At 39.9% G+C, this 16,967-nt stretch overlaps 1 long non-coding RNA gene across 1 annotated transcript in view; it reads right to left on the bottom strand.

The window, feature by feature from the left end:
• Positions 1 to 16,967, bottom strand: part of LOC140734751 (uncharacterized) — a 39,058-nt gene that overhangs the window by 6,879 nt on the left and 15,212 nt on the right. The window contains exon 2 of the long non-coding RNA XR_012100606.1: positions 4,710 to 4,821. This is a non-coding gene — a long non-coding RNA (uncharacterized lncRNA). The remainder of the gene's footprint in view (positions 1 to 4,709; positions 4,822 to 16,967) is intronic.

Genomic DNA, 16,967 nt, shown 5'->3' with positions numbered 1-16,967 from the left:
GTTTTGCGTTTCAGTAATGAACTCGATTTGAGATTAGGAGCTGTTCTCTTGCAGCATCCTTGTTGCTGTACCCTCTCCTAATCTCAGGGCACATAGGGAATAAATGAAACTTTATCTTCAAATCCTTAAGTTTCTCCAGGTCATATTAAATGTAAATTTGCACCAGTCCTATCTCAAAGTTCTGGTTATTATTCTGAGTAAAATGTCACCTTTGAGTTGGCAAGCCTCATTAAGCCTGGTCTTAAGTCGTAATCTTGTAGATCATGCACCTTTGTGACATTTGACATCTGACAGTAACTACAATGTTAAGAGAAAATTGGTCTGGTGAGGAAATATAGAGGCCTCAATGTGAAGGCTCCCATGGGAAGATTGAAAATGATAAGAGAAATAAAGCCGTTGCAAGAAACTTCGGCCATTGAGGATTTGAAATAAAAATGGAACATGCTGAAAACATACAGGCAGGATCTTTGAAGAAAGGAACCAAGTTCATGTTACAAGACAATGACATTTCAACAGAAAACAAAAGCAGCTTTTCATTTTAATTTAACCATAAATCCAATGCCTTTTCACATTTGAAGATGCTTGGTGGACTAATCCTCAAATTTGCAGTGTTCTCTTTTCGTTCTCCCCCTCCCCAACATTTTCTGTGAATCAGAACACCACGAAGCAAGCTGCTGGTTCTCTGGAGAGCCTGGCCAAACTGCCAGCATCCATTTCATCTTTTTCTTACATGTTTAATGGAATACTTTTGAATAGGATAACAAATCTAATCAAATAATGAACACACAAATCAAAGTTATTGGGAGCACAGAGGAATTTGAAGCATTTTTAAAAACTGAGTGAAAATGCTTAAATGCTTGATTCTGACACCTCAGAATTCTATTAAGTTGATACTGCACTCTGTTGGATTTGACAAAAAATATCAATGTGTTACTCTAAGCCCTTTATCCTGAGGCACCTTTTAGTGAGAGAAATGGTTCTCTATTCAGTCTCTGACCAGACACCTTACTTTATGCTGCCTGCACTGTGCTGGAAATTACTGGAGGAGAATCAATCCCCATCATTGTGGCTTTTCATTGCATTAGTGTTTGAGTATTGATCTGCAGTCAAAGAATGGAATGCCAATAATGTTTCAGCAGAAATAACAAAAAAAAAGTTAGTTTCTTTGTGAAAGTGACCTTTAAGTTAGAACTTCTCAATGTTCTCCATCACTATACATGGAAATTAAATATTGCTTATTTTTCATATGCAGAATTATTGAAACTTACTAATGTGAGAACAGTGACATTTCATTTATTTGCATGAAAGAAGAGCAAATATGATATGCTACAGCCTCTTACACATGTATAATAATTAATTCTTTAAATATGTGTATATTATTTTGTAATGTATTCCTTGTTTGCAATGAGATGCTTAAACCAGCAGTTTTTTAGGTGTACTGAACTACAAAAAATTGATAGATAATCCATCGTCCAGTGTCTTAGCCTTTTTCTTTTGTACTTTGTCCTGAAGCTACCTGATGATAAACACCAAATAGTTTTATTGCATTTTGATATAGTGCCTGACTGTATGCAATGCTGTTGATAGTAGACTGCTAGAATTTTTCTTCTGAATGATTCCTTAAAGGATCTCCATATTATGCCTTTTAATCATCATTCACTTGTCCTGCATACACCAAAAGTTTTTGATCTAGATACCTGTTGTGCATCATTCATTACTCAACCTTTTCTGCATACTGCTACCATGATGTTTTGCCTGATGCACCTAGCCTTTTTCAACTAAATAATGTAATTCAGGAAGTAGGTACAGTATATTTTCAATATATTCACAAGATTAATACTTTACAGATAAGGGAAGCTTTTGAAGCCATGAATTAAACATATCTCATATACCAGCTTAGTTTCTACTAATACCACTAATGTTAGTCTGGATTTACTGACTGAGGATGGCACTAGTTAAACTGGTGCTCACATTAGGAGAGTTTGCCAGCATCCCTATTGTGATGGTGGTTCCTCAGGCTAGTGGAGCTATAATCTGATTTAACAGTCAATGCCTAGAGAAAGACTGAAGCAAAATGCAACAGAACAAATCTAGGTGGAGAAAAGTACAAGGGAAAAGGAGAAAATTGTTGCTGAAGTGCTCCCATTAAAATGGTTTTTTTTGGGCAATCATCATTTTAAAACATTTTGCTAATCAGTCACTCAAACTATTTTCAGAATAGGTAGAGAAGATAATAGATTTTAAAATATTATGAATGCTGGAAATTATTTACCAAGTCAATAAGATTAAGACCTTTCACTTTTATGTTGGCTTTGGCTTCCCTTGTCAGACTTGGTTGCTTCATTCTGCTTTTAGCATTTTTCTTCTTTGGGATGTAGTGCATCTATCCTGTGCCTTCTGAATAGCTCCCAGAAATTTCAGCTATTGGTGCTTTGCCGTCATCCCTGGTCGTGTCCCTTTAACTTTGGCCATCTCCCCTCTCATGGCTCTGTAATTCCTTTTATTCCACTGGAATACTGAAACATTTGACTTTAGCTTCTTCCTCTCAAACTGCTTCCTCATGGTTTCGTTAACTTAAGCTCCCTAATCAAATCTATTTCATTGCACAACACGCAACCCAGAATAGCTGATCCTGTAGTGGATTCAAACACTAGCTGCTCTAAAAAGCCATCTTGTAGATATTCTATAAGTTCTCTCTGTTGGGATCCATCATCAACCTGATTTTCAACCTGCATATTGAAATCCCCCATGGCTATCATAACATTGCTCTTTTGATGTGCATTTTCTATCTCCCACTGAGATTCATAGCTCAATTCTGGCTACAGTTCAAAGGCTGTACCCTTGCAATTCCTTTACTCTACTCACAAGGATTCCAATTCTGTTATTTCTAAGGATTTGATTTAATTTTTTTTTACCAATAGAGCCATGCTGGCCTGTCTGCCTACCTGTCTGTCCTTTTGATATAATATGTATCCTTGGATGTTAAGCTCCCAACTATAATCTTCTTTCAGCCACGACTCACTGATGCTCACATCATACTTGCCAAACTCTAACTGCACTGCTAGATCATCTACCTTATTCCATACATTGCATGCATTCAAATATAACACATTCTGTTCTGTATTCATCGCACTTTTTGATTGTGACCCCTTGTTACACTGCATCATCTCACTGAGTGCAATTTTGCCCTATCGTCTGCCTGTCTTCCCTGACACCCCACCTCTCACCCCCGATTTGATTGGGATGCCAGAAAAAAAAGTTAAGTTGGTGCAGGGCTCAAAGAGCCTTCTTTTTTGCATTGGAGTGAGAGACAAACTTTCATATTGCTGGCTTGAACCAGAGTGGTGCCCTTTTGACCAATGGCCCAAATTCACTGTAGTAGCAGCAACTAACCAGTGCCCAAGTGTCGTAGTGAGAGTTCAATTTTCTGCAACGCCAACCCAGACTGTTGTAATTGGCTCTGGATGCCAACAATTGAAGGGGCCTGAAGGGTATAACTAGTCCAACAGGTTGATTAGAATGCTGTTGTACCATTCAAGTGAATGGCAGTATCTCCTTGGAGCAAGATCCTATTCTATTGCATCACAACTCCTACCATTGCCCCTTGGTTTGTACTCGAGACTGCTGCCTATGTACACAAAGTAGGTCCAGGAGAAGGCAAGCTGCAGAAGACAAATGAATATTGGTGACAGCAGAATCTGGATTTGGTGACAGAACATCCAAGCTGGGATGACTTCAATTCTAACTTTATCCAACAAAAGGAACTAAACTCCTGATCTGCAACTCAAATAAGAAAAAAAATAGAGTACTGGGAATGATCATCAGGTTATCCTAGCATCTCTAGAGAGAGAACCAGTGTTATCAATTCAGGACTGGTAACCTTTCAGATGACTTTGACTCAAAATATATGAACTTGCTTTCTCGCCCCCCAAGGCACTAGTTTAGATGAGAATTTCCAGCATTTTCTGATTTCACTGCTGAATTTCTGTATTTCCCTGTTTTATCACTCTGTAAAGGTCAGCGTGGCCATGAATATTTATGCATTGAGATCCTTCTGGAATAGAGCTTAAATATTAGAAACTCCTCACAGTTTGCCATCCACGGTTGCACCAGCCAGGTCACAGGTGCATTTCATTCCATGACATGTCAGTAGATTTTGTTTGAAGGTGGAATGCACAGAGCTTTGCAGAGATGGCATTTTGCCTCTGGTATGGGGTGTCATTGCCCACAGGTCTCTCCTCTTATGATAGTTTTGTTGCATTATTTTAGTTTAATTAGCACTTTTATAAGGTTTTGTCCTGGGAAAAGAGATTGCTGAGCTAATCTAGATAACTGAAACAACAGAAAGTCCTAAACTGCAAAATAACAAAGGGAAGCTTACCATTACATAAAGAGGAGTGATGATTTTAGAGCTCTCAAAATATACAATATATATTTTACATTCTATTTAAAATATCTTTAGATAAAACTAATATCTATATGTTAACCTTAACACTTTCCTAATTCAATTCCCCTACCCCAGCTTCTCAAATGTGCCTTAAAAATGTCAGTGTTCCTCAGTGTTCGTATGTACATTTTTGTGTTTGACCACAATCATTTTGTTACAGAGAAGAAAATGTTTTCATAGAAAAGATTCTTACACTACTTTTGTCTGATCTTCTAAACTTGACCTTTAGAAATAAGTATGTGCAGAGTCTGAAGTTACTTACGCAATCCAGTCCACGAGGATTGTTTCAGCAGCACAGAAGCCTCACTGGGAATAGGCAGGGCGCTAGATAAACGGGTCCATTTCACACATCCAGAATACAAAGCAGCAAATAACTTGAAACAAGAATATACTGTGTTAGAAAAATGCTGCATTAAAACTAATACTTTTTGTGGTCACTGAACTAGTTTCCTGATCACCTATGAAGCTTTTTCAAGAAAGGTATTTGTTGGATTGTGATGTTTTTAATCCAAAGTTCTTTCAGAAGGCAGGAAAGAGGCACAAAACTTGTTGCTTCACAATAGTTTTATTAACTCTTTATAGAACAAAGAATATTGAAAATGGACAGTGATAAATGTCTAATAAGTGAAAGGAGATAGAAGGAAAAAGACAAAAGAAGACAAAGATGGTGTTGCTTCGTGGTCAGCTCTTATACACATAGATAAGAAACATTTTATTCAGATATACAGATGAGAGACAGCCAATCGGAAAACTCCTATTTAAATAATGCAGCACAAGAGAAGCTGCTAGAGTTTTCCAGAATCATACAAATGGAACCACTAGGGGACATACTAAACAGCTAGTTATACATACTGTGACCACTAGGAAACATACTAAACAGCAGACAATTAAAATTGTTAAATTGATAAGAAAATAACAATTAAACAGATGGATCCAACAATACCCCACCCCTTTGATTCTAAGTCACACATTTAGAATCATTACATCTGAAAATTCAGAGGCAGAAAAAACTTGTGTAATGGCTAGGCTGATTAGTAGGCACACCTACATGAGCTTGAAATATTCTATTATCACCCGTAAACAAAAAAGATGTAAATTATGATAAGGCATATTAGCACAATATGACTCACAATATTGAGTAACCCAAGCCTCTGAGACTGAAATGACTCTAGGAAAATCTAATCCAATAGATTGGTGCATTTTAACTGCTTCTTTACACAGTGATCAGCCAAATTAGTTAGATCTTCAGACTCATCAGGTACAGTACACTACACTTTGCCTAAAACTGTGCATGACCCACCCCCCAACTGCTAAGAGAAGATCTTATGCATGGCAAGTGTGTGTGTGTGTGTGTGTGTGTGTGTGTGTGTGTGTGTGTGTGTGTGTGTGTGTGTGTGTGTGTGTGTGTGTGTGTGTGTGTGTGCGTGTGTGTGTGTGTGTGTGTTGAATTGTAATATTTTTCTGATGGATATCGTCAATGAAACTTCCAGTCATTACCCCATTTCAGACAATGTAAGTGTAATTGCATGAACTATGCCCTACTGGAATAGTACCTTCTGAATGCAAGCAAAAGGTAGCTTTTATAGTGAACGCATGAACATATTTAATATTTAATGTCATTAACTTTAGGTGCAGATGCATCCCCGGATAAGACACGATTAGGGTCAGATCTGATATGATTCCTTAAATCATGCTGATTATATTTACATAATTGATCCAGTTTATGATGGTGTGTGGAGGTCATGATCATTGTAGATTTATTTCTCCCTTGAGGATAGTGAATCATAGGCATAATGTCAATATTGCCATTGCTGGAATGTTTAATAATGAGAGTGAATGATTGTTCTGGATCTGCAGGAATGCCTAGTATTGGTGAATATTTTGACATACTCAACAGCTGGAGACATTAACAGCATCAGCAAATTCATGTGATATTCACAAGTATACAGTATGAGACATCTCAGCTGACACATTGTGAGTGGGGAGAATTAGCAGAATTATAGCATCAATAAATAAGGTTAGAATAAACCTCATAATGTCCAGTAGTTGTCGACTTTGTTCAAAGTCTTCTGGCTGGTTAGTAATTTGCTCACTGTAGCCCAACAGTATTGGCACTATAGCAGAGGTTACTAGCACGTTAACCACAATGCTTTTTGTCCTTGATGGTACTAATTTTATTTGCTTGCAGTGGCTGGCATGTACCCAATTACTTTGAGCTTCTGCCTCTATTGCTGATTTGGCAATCAGCAGCGTTTGGTAAAAGCCACTGAGCTTCCATTGTTTTTTTTCTGCAGTTTCTTAATCAGGACCCACTCACCAGGATTCAGAATGTGTTCTCCTTCTGTTGGATCATTCCAAGTGAGAGAAACCTGTTTAGAAGCAGACTGTACAGCTTGGGTTAATTTCACACAATTATTAACTGAACTGTCTGCCCTAATGTGTACATCAGCCTCTCTGAGACCGAGGGCTACTGGAAAAGACATACGATGTCCTGTTAGCACCTCAAATTGACTTAGTTTAGTTTTTGTTGTTTGGGGTTGCTCCAATGTTACACAAGACTATAGGAAGAGCGTAGGACATGGGATGCCTTCCTTATGATACTTGGTCTGTTGTTGTTTGATGATCCCACTCATTTGTTTGCCTTGTCCTGATGATTCTGAGTGATGATGAAAAGATCAAAGTTCACCAGTCAACATAATTCCTGACAAACACTCCCAGTGAAATGCGACCCTTTCGGAGTCAGTGTGTCACGCTATCCCCCATCCAGGAATATAGTCCTTGATCAGAGTTTTTGTTGTTGGTGTGTGCCTGTGGTTGTTCTTGCTGAAATAGCTTCCACCCATCTTGAAAACTTGTCCACTATTACCAGTACATCGGAGTATCGTTGACACTTTGGCAAAGCAATGTAGACCACTTGTATGTGAAAAATTTGACCAGATGAGGCAAGGGCATTTAATTGTGGTAGCTGTTCTGCTGCTCCACAACTTCATTCTGGCATGTCATGCATCTTTTAAATGCTTGTCAAGCCTGTGCCCTGAACTTTGCATTCCACTATCACTGGGAGAATCTATCGATCACCTTTTCACTCCATTATGTCCTAGGGAATGCATCTGCTGTGTTAGATAAGGAAAACCACAGTATTCATGGAGCTACAAGTCCATGAATATTTCCATATCTCCATAATCCATCCATTCCCATGATTCTTCATCTGTCTATGATACAGAGTGAAACCTTGTTTCCATAATTCCAGTTGTTGGGTTCACTGCATATGTTCTTGGTACTCTAGCTGATCTTCTTTCTGCCAACTTACAGGCTTCAATCAGAGTTTTTAGTTCTGCCTGTTGTGTGGAGGTTCCAGGAGCCATGGTTCCTCATATCAGTACTTCAGTTCCAGAACTAACAGTCCATCCAGCTGTTCGAATTCCTCTCTCAATAGTTGAGGAGCCATCAGTGTACAGAATCGGATCTTTGGCAAAATAATAACAAACAGGATGTTATCAGTCTCCATGTTCTTGAGTTAAGGCTGTCATCTTGTGTTTCTTGTTGATATACATGGTTTACTTGTATCAGGGATTCGTAATGTATGTTCAGGACACGTTACTTTTAAAATCTGAAACACTTTTAGCTGTTCTTCATTAAGAGTCACAGGACTGTCCGATGACTTACTGCTCTTCAATTAACTTGTCAATACATTGATTAACAATGGTTTCATCTTCAGTCCTGTGTGCCACTTCCCCGATCTTTATTGGAGCAAGCTTTGGATTGACATAACTTCCAATCTTATTTCTTTATCACTAGCATCCTCATTTGAGTTGCTAGTGGCCGCTGTCAAGTCCGTGTTATGTCTATCCTGTAATTCTTTTGGAGTTCAGATGGTGGCACTGTCATGGAGGACTGTCCAATGTGGGTTGTAATACTTCGGAGAAACTGAACGTTTCCTGATCATTTAAGAAGCTCTTTCAAGAAAGGTATCTATTGGATTCTGATATTTTTAATCCAAGGTTTTTTTTGGAAGACAGGAAAGAGGCATAAAACTAGTTGCTTCACAGCCCTTTATTAAGTGTTAAGGGAACAAAGAAAATTAAACGCAGACAGAGATAAGGTCTATGAAGTGAAAGGAGATAAAATTAAAAAGATGAAAGGAGACAATAATGGCAAGACCTCGTGGTCAGCTCGTTTTATACATATAGATAAGAAACATTCCATTCAGATTTGCAGATAAGAGTCTGAAAGCCTCTATTCGAATAATGCAGCACTAGAGGAGCTTCCAGAACTTTCCAGAATCATACAAAAGTAATCAGTAGGGGACATATTAAACAGTTGGTTATACATATTGAGACCAATAGGAAACATGCTAAACAGCAGACAACTAAAGGTGTTAAATTGCAAAGAAAATAACAATTAAACAGTTAGATCCAACATATCCAAACTATGGCAGTGAGAGTTGAAGATTTGGACTGAGTGTCAGCACAAGAACCCTGTTATGAAAAAGCAAGGTACTAAATGGAGTATAATTCATGGCTGATAATAATATAAAACAGATAGCTAACGAAGAAGACTCTTGTGAGGTTTAAACACAAACCTGCACAATAGACAGGCCTTCCAATAACCCTTCAGTTTGTTTATTTAAAATGCTGATCTTGCAGGCTGTGCCTGCTTCTCTCATTTGACCTGCACCAACTTCAAGACCACACCAGCCTCCTGTGGCCTCAGAGCTTCCAATGATAACAGAACATGTCCCCTCTAAAGCAGAATATGAGCACTGAATCGGTGCTGGAGAATGCAACTGTGGTGCTGCCCACTGACACCCCGGTAATCTTCTGAAATTTAGAAACAGTTGGAAGAAATGATACTAAATATTTAATATTATAAAAGTAAATAAACTATTTTAGAAGCATATTTAAATGCAGTAGCTGCTACAAATAGCTTTCACCATATATTTACGTTTTAATTAGTAAATATAAACAACACAATTACCTAAACTTTCCTTTTTAATGAAGCTTGATGACACCATTCAAATAGTGGGACCATGATGGGTGCAGTAGCGGTGTCCAGTGTCAAATGCAAGATACAAATTGCATTGTCCGTAAGTTTCATAGTTTATAGAGCATCATTTCAGTGGACTCGAAAACATCTGCATCAGTTGCACCTTACCAGTGGAAATTCATTAATTATAGTCGGGTGCTGGATGTCTGAACTCATGCCTTCCCCTTATAGGGTTTCAGGCCAGGATGGTGTGTAGGACTTAGTTGAAAACAGAATTCCAATTGCAGGGACACCAGGTAGCTGAAATTATTGCCAGAAAGGATGACATTTCAACTAGTTCAGGAAAATAGAAACTTTCTATTTTTATATTTAGATTATATTAATTTATATACTCCAGCCAGTATGAATTTTGATTCTAATTAGCCCAAATACCTTTTTTCAAAATTCAGTGCAGACTCAGTGGCAGACTATCACTGACTGCTTCAGAAAAAGCCCAAAATTATTATGGTTGTAACTATCTCCAAGGCTCTCGGTTTTGGAACTCCTGTAAGCTGTTCCTCCCGTTCACCTCCTTTGCCTCCTTAAAATAGAGTAAGTTTTTGGTCACCTGCGCTCACATCTTCTTATACCTGCTCGATAATACTCCTGTGCTGCATCAAAGTTGGTATAAATTCACAAGCTCCTGCTATTGAACAGAATATAGCTCCCTGCTGTCAATAATATTATAAACTCACAGTCATCTTTAAAATCTTCTCTGATATTTTGCTGCTTTGAGGGGATTTTATTCTGCTTCTTTTGTGAAATGCTTTGCCAGGCAGAAAGACACCAGATGCTGTAGCTGTGCCAGTAGGTGGAGGGATTTCTTTTGAAGACAGGAATATGGCAATTAGAGTTCAATGGTCCACTGAGGCTGAGATGGAGTTTAAAAATAATCAACAAAGCAGAATTATTCAGAGTAGAAGGAAGGAATTCAATAGGTAAACTCTAGAATGTGGTAGGGGTGGAAAATAGAAAATGCAGATCTTAGGAAAGGGGAAAAAGGTTTTTAAGCTGAACAAAGGGACAGGGAATTACAGAGAAGACCAGACTGTGGCTTGTTAGGAAACTAGCTGCCATGGTAACAATATGTCAACAGTAAATTTGAAAAGTTGATTATTAGTAGAACAGGATGGATATGGACATCTAACAAATATAACAATGAATCAACTGATAATGGAAATATGCCAATTGGCATTTTTGAAGTTTAAGATATTTTTGTCTGTTAATTGGCATCCCTCTCCTCCCCCCCCCCCACACACATTTGTTCTTCTCTCCATTTCCTTCTCCCTGATCGCTTGCCCTCTCCATCCTTCACCCAGATCTTCCACCTTCATCTTGAATTAAATCGATACTGAGCTTCATCTTACTTTAGCTCTGCAAAATTCACAGGTCTCCAATCACCTTAGATATTTGCACTCCAAGTTTAATGGCACCAAGACTCCAACTTCTGCAATTCTTAACCTCGCTGCCTCTGTACTCCTCAAGGATATATTATGACATTTCATTAGACCAACTTCATTGGCCAAGATTCTGCTCTTCTGCTGTAATATCCATCAATGTGGCAGTGTTTATTTTTATTTGATTAAACTTCTATAAAATGTCCTGAGTTGCTTTGCTGCATTATATATATATATATATATATAAAATAAAAGTTGACGTTGAATAATCCCTGGAGGCTCCTGGCTAATGTGCTCCAACATCATCTAGAGGGTTCTGATGCCAGATATTAACAGTGTCACTGGAGCCCTGCTGGGCCAGGTGAACAGCTGCACTCTTGTTTCCTCAGTTGCACATTCTGGCAATGCTTACTTGGGTTGTTATATAACAGGACCATAATTATTTGTCAGCATTGTTACTGCATGTTGCCGTGTGAATAATGAACAAAGAGCTTTTGAAGTCTCTGTATGCTTGTGAAATTGTGGAATGCTCAGAGCAGGTAATAATCCTGACAGTTCTGGATAAGCCATCTTGGAATGGTTCACTTGCTGTCAATGGGACTTGTGGTGCCCTATCCACATCTTTCTGTATGATCCCACCACAACGCAAAAGGCCCTGTTGCTGTGCAAGGCTGGACCTCCATCATAGGTTGCAGTGCTAAAATCCCACTGGGTAATTTCAAACTGCATAAAGGAGTGATCTGCAGGAGTGCACAGCTCGCCACTGAATGCAGCCCAATAGTAATCAATAACAGGTGAATGCCATGGACCTAGAAAGGCTGCAGGACAAAAGCTTACCATGGTTATATCAGTGGTACTGCAAGTTGTCTCAGCACCTCAGACTCAGAAAGGAAAAAGCAGCATGATTGCCATTTTCCTTTACCATCTGCTGATGTCTTCTGGGTATTCTACACAGCATTCAATTCACTGCTGAAACACCAAATTGTCCTCCCTGATTATGGCAGTATTCCATTCCGATGAAGTATTCATAACCCAAACAGTTTGCAGATCAGAAACTTAGCTGCAAATCGAGTTCCCAGCCGGCAGAAGATGCCTAAAGCTCCTCAGCGGCTATCGACCCCATTTTGCTGATGTCTCAAATGCTCATTTACTTGTAAGGGCTGTGCATAAGTTTGTAAGCTGGGGAGGACAGGTACCAATTGTTAAAGAGCTACTCGTTAATCCTGACGATAGGTGCTCTGGATAAATGTGAAACCAAGTTCCAAAAAGAACTCTATATCTTCAAAAGATACAGCATGCACACCAAAAGGGCAATAGGTACATAAGAGTGGCAAGTGGAGTCAATCTGGAGAAATGGGGAAAACGCAGATAGTGATGCAGAGCAAAGGACAATGGAATGCACAATAAGTGGTAGGTCACTAAGAGGTGAAGAGGAATGAAGAACCTTGGTGCAAATGTCGATGAATCCTTGAATGTGGTGGGATACATAGATAAGATGGTTAAAAAGGAATATGGGATACTTGCCGTCAATGGCAAAGTCAAAGGATGACATTGTCGAAAACATTAATTGGACCATAGGACGATAAAACATAGGAACAGAATTAGGCCATTGGCCCATCAAGTCTGCTCCACCATTTCATCATGGATTTTCCTCTCAGCCCCAGTCTCCTGGCTTCTCCCCTATTTCCCTTCATGCCCTGGCCAAACAAGAATCTATCAACTCCAAGACCTGGGCCTTAATACCCCCTGTGCAACTGGATCTTGGAATTCCTCACTTGTAGACCCCAGTTAGTTTGGATTGTCAAAAGCATCTCCTCCACAATCTCCATCAGCACAGGATCACTGCTGGGACGTGTGCTTAGCCCCCTGCTGTACTCGCTTTACACCTATGACTGTGCGGCTAAGTACAGCTCCAACACCATATACAAGTTTACTGATGACACCACTGTTGTGGGCTGTATCAAAGGGGACGATGAATCAGCATATAGGAAGGAGGGTGATTGAAAACTTGGCTGAGTGGTGCAATAACAACATCCTCCCACTCAATATCAATACCAAGGGACTGATTGTAGACTACAGGAGAAGGAAACCAGAGGTCCATGAGCCAATGCTCATCAGAGGATCAGAGATGGAGAGGGTCAGTAACTTTAAATTCCTGGGTGTCACTATCTCAGAGGGTCTGCCCTGGACCCATCATATAAATATTATTGCGAAGAAAGCACGACAGCACCTCTACTTTCTCAGGAGCCTGTGGTGGTTTGGCATGTCATTGAAAACCTTGGCAAATTTCTAAAGGTGTGTTGTGGAATGTGTTGATTGACTGCATTATGGCCTGGTATGGGAACACCAAAGTCTTTGGGTGGAAAATCCTACAAAAGGTAGTGGATTTGGCCCAGTACATCATGGGTAAAACCCTCCCAACTAGTGAGCACATCTACATGAAACGTTGCTGTCGAAAAGCAGCATCCATCATCAGAAATCCTCACCACCCAGGCCAGGCTCTTTTCTCACTGCTGCCAACAGGTAGCAGGTACAGGTGCCTCAGGACTCGCACAACCAGGTCCAAGAACAGTTACTACCCCACAACCATCAAAAGGGGATAGCTTCACTCATTTAAGTACTCTGTTGTATTGTTATTTCATGCTCATTATTTACTGTTATTTACTTTTATCTGCATTTTCATGGTTTGTTTATCGTTAGCAGTTCCTGATGTTTACTGTTTACAGTTACTGTTCTATAGATTTGCTCAGTATGCCCACAGAGAAAGAATCTCAGGGTTGTACGTGGTGACAAGTATGTACTCTGGTAATAAATCTTACTTTGACTTTAATCCTCTGCCTTAAATATACATACATACCTCCACAGCTGCCTGTGGCAAAGAATTCCATAGATTCACCACTCTCTGCCTAAAGAAATTCCTCCTCTTCTCTGATCTAAAAGGACTCCCCTCTATTCTGAGGCTGTGTCCTCTGGTCTTAGACTCTCCCACCATAGAAAACATCCCCTCCACATCCCCTTCACTCTATCAAGGCCCTTCACCATTCGATAGGTTTCAATGAGGTCATCCCTCATTGTTATAGCTTGTATTTTGATCATATCTGGTCATCACACTACAATAAAGATATTATAGCAATAGAGAGGGTGCTGAAGAGATTCACAAAAATGTTGTCAGGACTGGAAACCTTTGGTAATAAGTAAAGATGGTCTAGGCTGGGGTGTTCTTCAGTACAAAGATTTAGGGGAGAAAAATGTGAAAATATACAAGTATGACAGTTAAACTGTAAGGAGTTGTTTCATAAAGCGCAGATGTTAATAACTAGGAAACATTTAATGGCTAGAAAGACTGGAGGAGGGAACTTGACACAAAAAAGGGCCTTTCTGTCGATGGATAGTGGCAATGGAGGCAGAAACTCTCACCAGTGTTGAAAAGTACTGTGCTGGAAAAGCCACAACCCGTAAGGCTATGGACCAAAACCTGACAAGAAGGATTAACACGTCCATCTTGAGGTGGCATGGACAGAGGGCTAAATGGCCATCTTCTGTGCTGTAGTTTTCTATGAATATAATTCATAAAATGTGTTACATCATTCTCTGCACACATCCAGATGAAAGCACTGTCAATTTATCACAGCTGTCGCCACATTGCTGTGAAATAATCAGAGAAGGCTGTTTAGCCTTAAAGGCACATTCCCCTTGGTAGCCAGTTGGCAGCATTACAAACTACAGTTGCCATGGAGGGCAGAGTGCAAAGGCTCCCTGAAGGAGGTGACGATGAGCTAGTGAATGGGATGTATGCCAAGACGATGCATTATTTCATATTCTCTGGGGTAATGGTGGAAAAATAACATCATGCCACTAAATATGGCAAGTATGTAAACAGCTTCACAGCACTATGATCAATGCTCTTTTATTATGACCACCCGGATGTGTGCGGGCACACACACACACACACACACACACACACACACACACACACACACACACACACACACACACACACACACACACACACACACACACACACACACACACACACACACACACACACACACACACACACACACACACACACACACACACACACACACACACACACACACACATCTGAATTAGCAGATCATCCGGAGAGCAGCTCCCCAGGCTTGAGGACAATCTGCCAATGGGACTTTGTCTGTCGGCAGCTAAACTGTCCAACACCAAAAACAACAGCAATCTCTGCCAGCAGCTGACAGCTTGTACTCCTTCCCCTCTGTGAGCGAGTATTCTGGAGTTATGTGAGTGCAGCAGATAATAATTCAAACAAGAACCAGTCTTTAGTTCTTGACGGCCTGAAATGTCAACTGTTTACTCTTTTCCATAGATGCTGCCTGGCTTGCTGAGTTCCTCCAGCATTTTGTGTCTATTGTTTAGTTCTCGACGTAAATTGTAAATTGAAAACAGTAAATTAAGTTAAAAGCACAGGCTGGCCCACAGGCTAAGAGATACGGATTGAAAAATGGAGACCATTTTATTGTAATTCAAAGGAAGCATTGGCAACCCAAATTATAGAAGTATGTTATGTCCTTTTAACTATTGAAATTGCATTTGTATCACTTACTTCCAGTTGTAATTTCTGGTTTAAGATGACGCTATTGAAGTTGTGTGACAGCTTACTGATGATTTAGAAGGCAAGAAATACGACAACAAATATTACTAATAACCGTTTCTGAAGTAAATTGTGGTCAACTATCACCACAAACAATGATGAAGCAAGTGGAGGTGAAGCTGATTTGAAGGATGAGCCGTACTGGTGAATCACAAAGCTGGACAACATATTCAAGACGCGGTTACAGACAAAGGTGGTATCACTGTTGAAGTGAACGATTTGGAGAGGAGTCGATGCCGAAGAGTTTTGATGCCCGTCCGCCTAACCAGGGTGCGAAGTTTGATTGCTTCAAGCACCGAGCTGATTTGGTAAGATTGAGAGCAGCTTCAGGCTGTGTGATCCGGGTGTGTCGCTGTGCTGGGGCCATGTCCTAGAGTGAGGCACTACCTGGTGCTTAGACAATTTAAACACCAGCCCAGATAGACTGGAAAACCTGAGTGTGCAGGCGAGGGTCAGGGTGATTTCACTGACATTTATTCCTCGCTTTGGTGGCTGTCACCTCTGTGAGTTTTGTGACATCTTCCCCTTTTAATATGATGAACTGAGCTCAAAGCTTGGGCCTACTAGTCTGGCTGCTCTGGGGAGCAGGTCTAAGGACTCAATTCGGTTCGGAATACTGTCATTTGCATCTATTGTTTGCATGATGTGTGTTTGTTTTTCTCCTTCTCTGTGCAGTGATTACCGTCTTTTTTTAATTGGGTACTTCAGGTTTCCTGCTTTGTGCCTGCCTGTAAGCAAACAAATCTTAAGGTGTATAACTTATATATTATTTGAAAATAAATGCACTTTGATTTGACTTTGACTTTGGTCTTAAGGGTATAAAAATGTGATGTAGTTTGGAGTTTGTGAGACCTTACCATGAGTGCTTCCAGAAGGATGCCTGCTTATTGTGATGAGTAAAGACTTCAATATCACCAGCTTCAGTGTCTCTCTGATGACTTAGATCACAATCATGACACCCCATCTTCTTTTTCTGGCTATTTCTCCCTTCCTTCCCAGGACTGATGAAGGGTCTTGGCCTGAAATGTTGACTGTTTATTCCTCTCAATAGATGCTGCTCTAGCTGCTGAGTTCCTGCAGAATTTTGTGTGTGTTGCTTTGGATTTCTAGCAACTGCAGAATCTCATGTGTTAACAGCCTTTGCTAATTTGAGTTCTGTCTGAGATCTCTGGAAGATGTGTAAGTATCTCCAGTGAGATTTTGTGACCATATAGCTCTTTAAACAGCTTCAAAGTGTGGAACTCACAGGTTGTGTTCCTGCTTTTTCTGTGACTGTTAAATGCTGTTTTTCACCTCTGGGAATTCTCAAGTCTTCAGAGCCTTAAAATGCTTTGCATATTGACGATCACAGGATGCACAGAGTACTGGAAGAATATTAGGGCATGGTAACATAGATCCTGAGCAGAAGTACCCAATCCAATATTCGTATTTTGTGTCATTCAAAATTTTTCAG

This window comes from Hemitrygon akajei, chromosome 10, assembly GCF_048418815.1.
Source record: "Hemitrygon akajei chromosome 10, sHemAka1.3, whole genome shotgun sequence".
In the NCBI taxonomy this organism is placed as follows: Eukaryota; Metazoa; Chordata; class Chondrichthyes; order Myliobatiformes; family Dasyatidae; genus Hemitrygon; species Hemitrygon akajei.
Note: the sequence above shows the minus strand (reverse complement) of the source record. Positions and strands in the feature narration are given on the sequence as shown.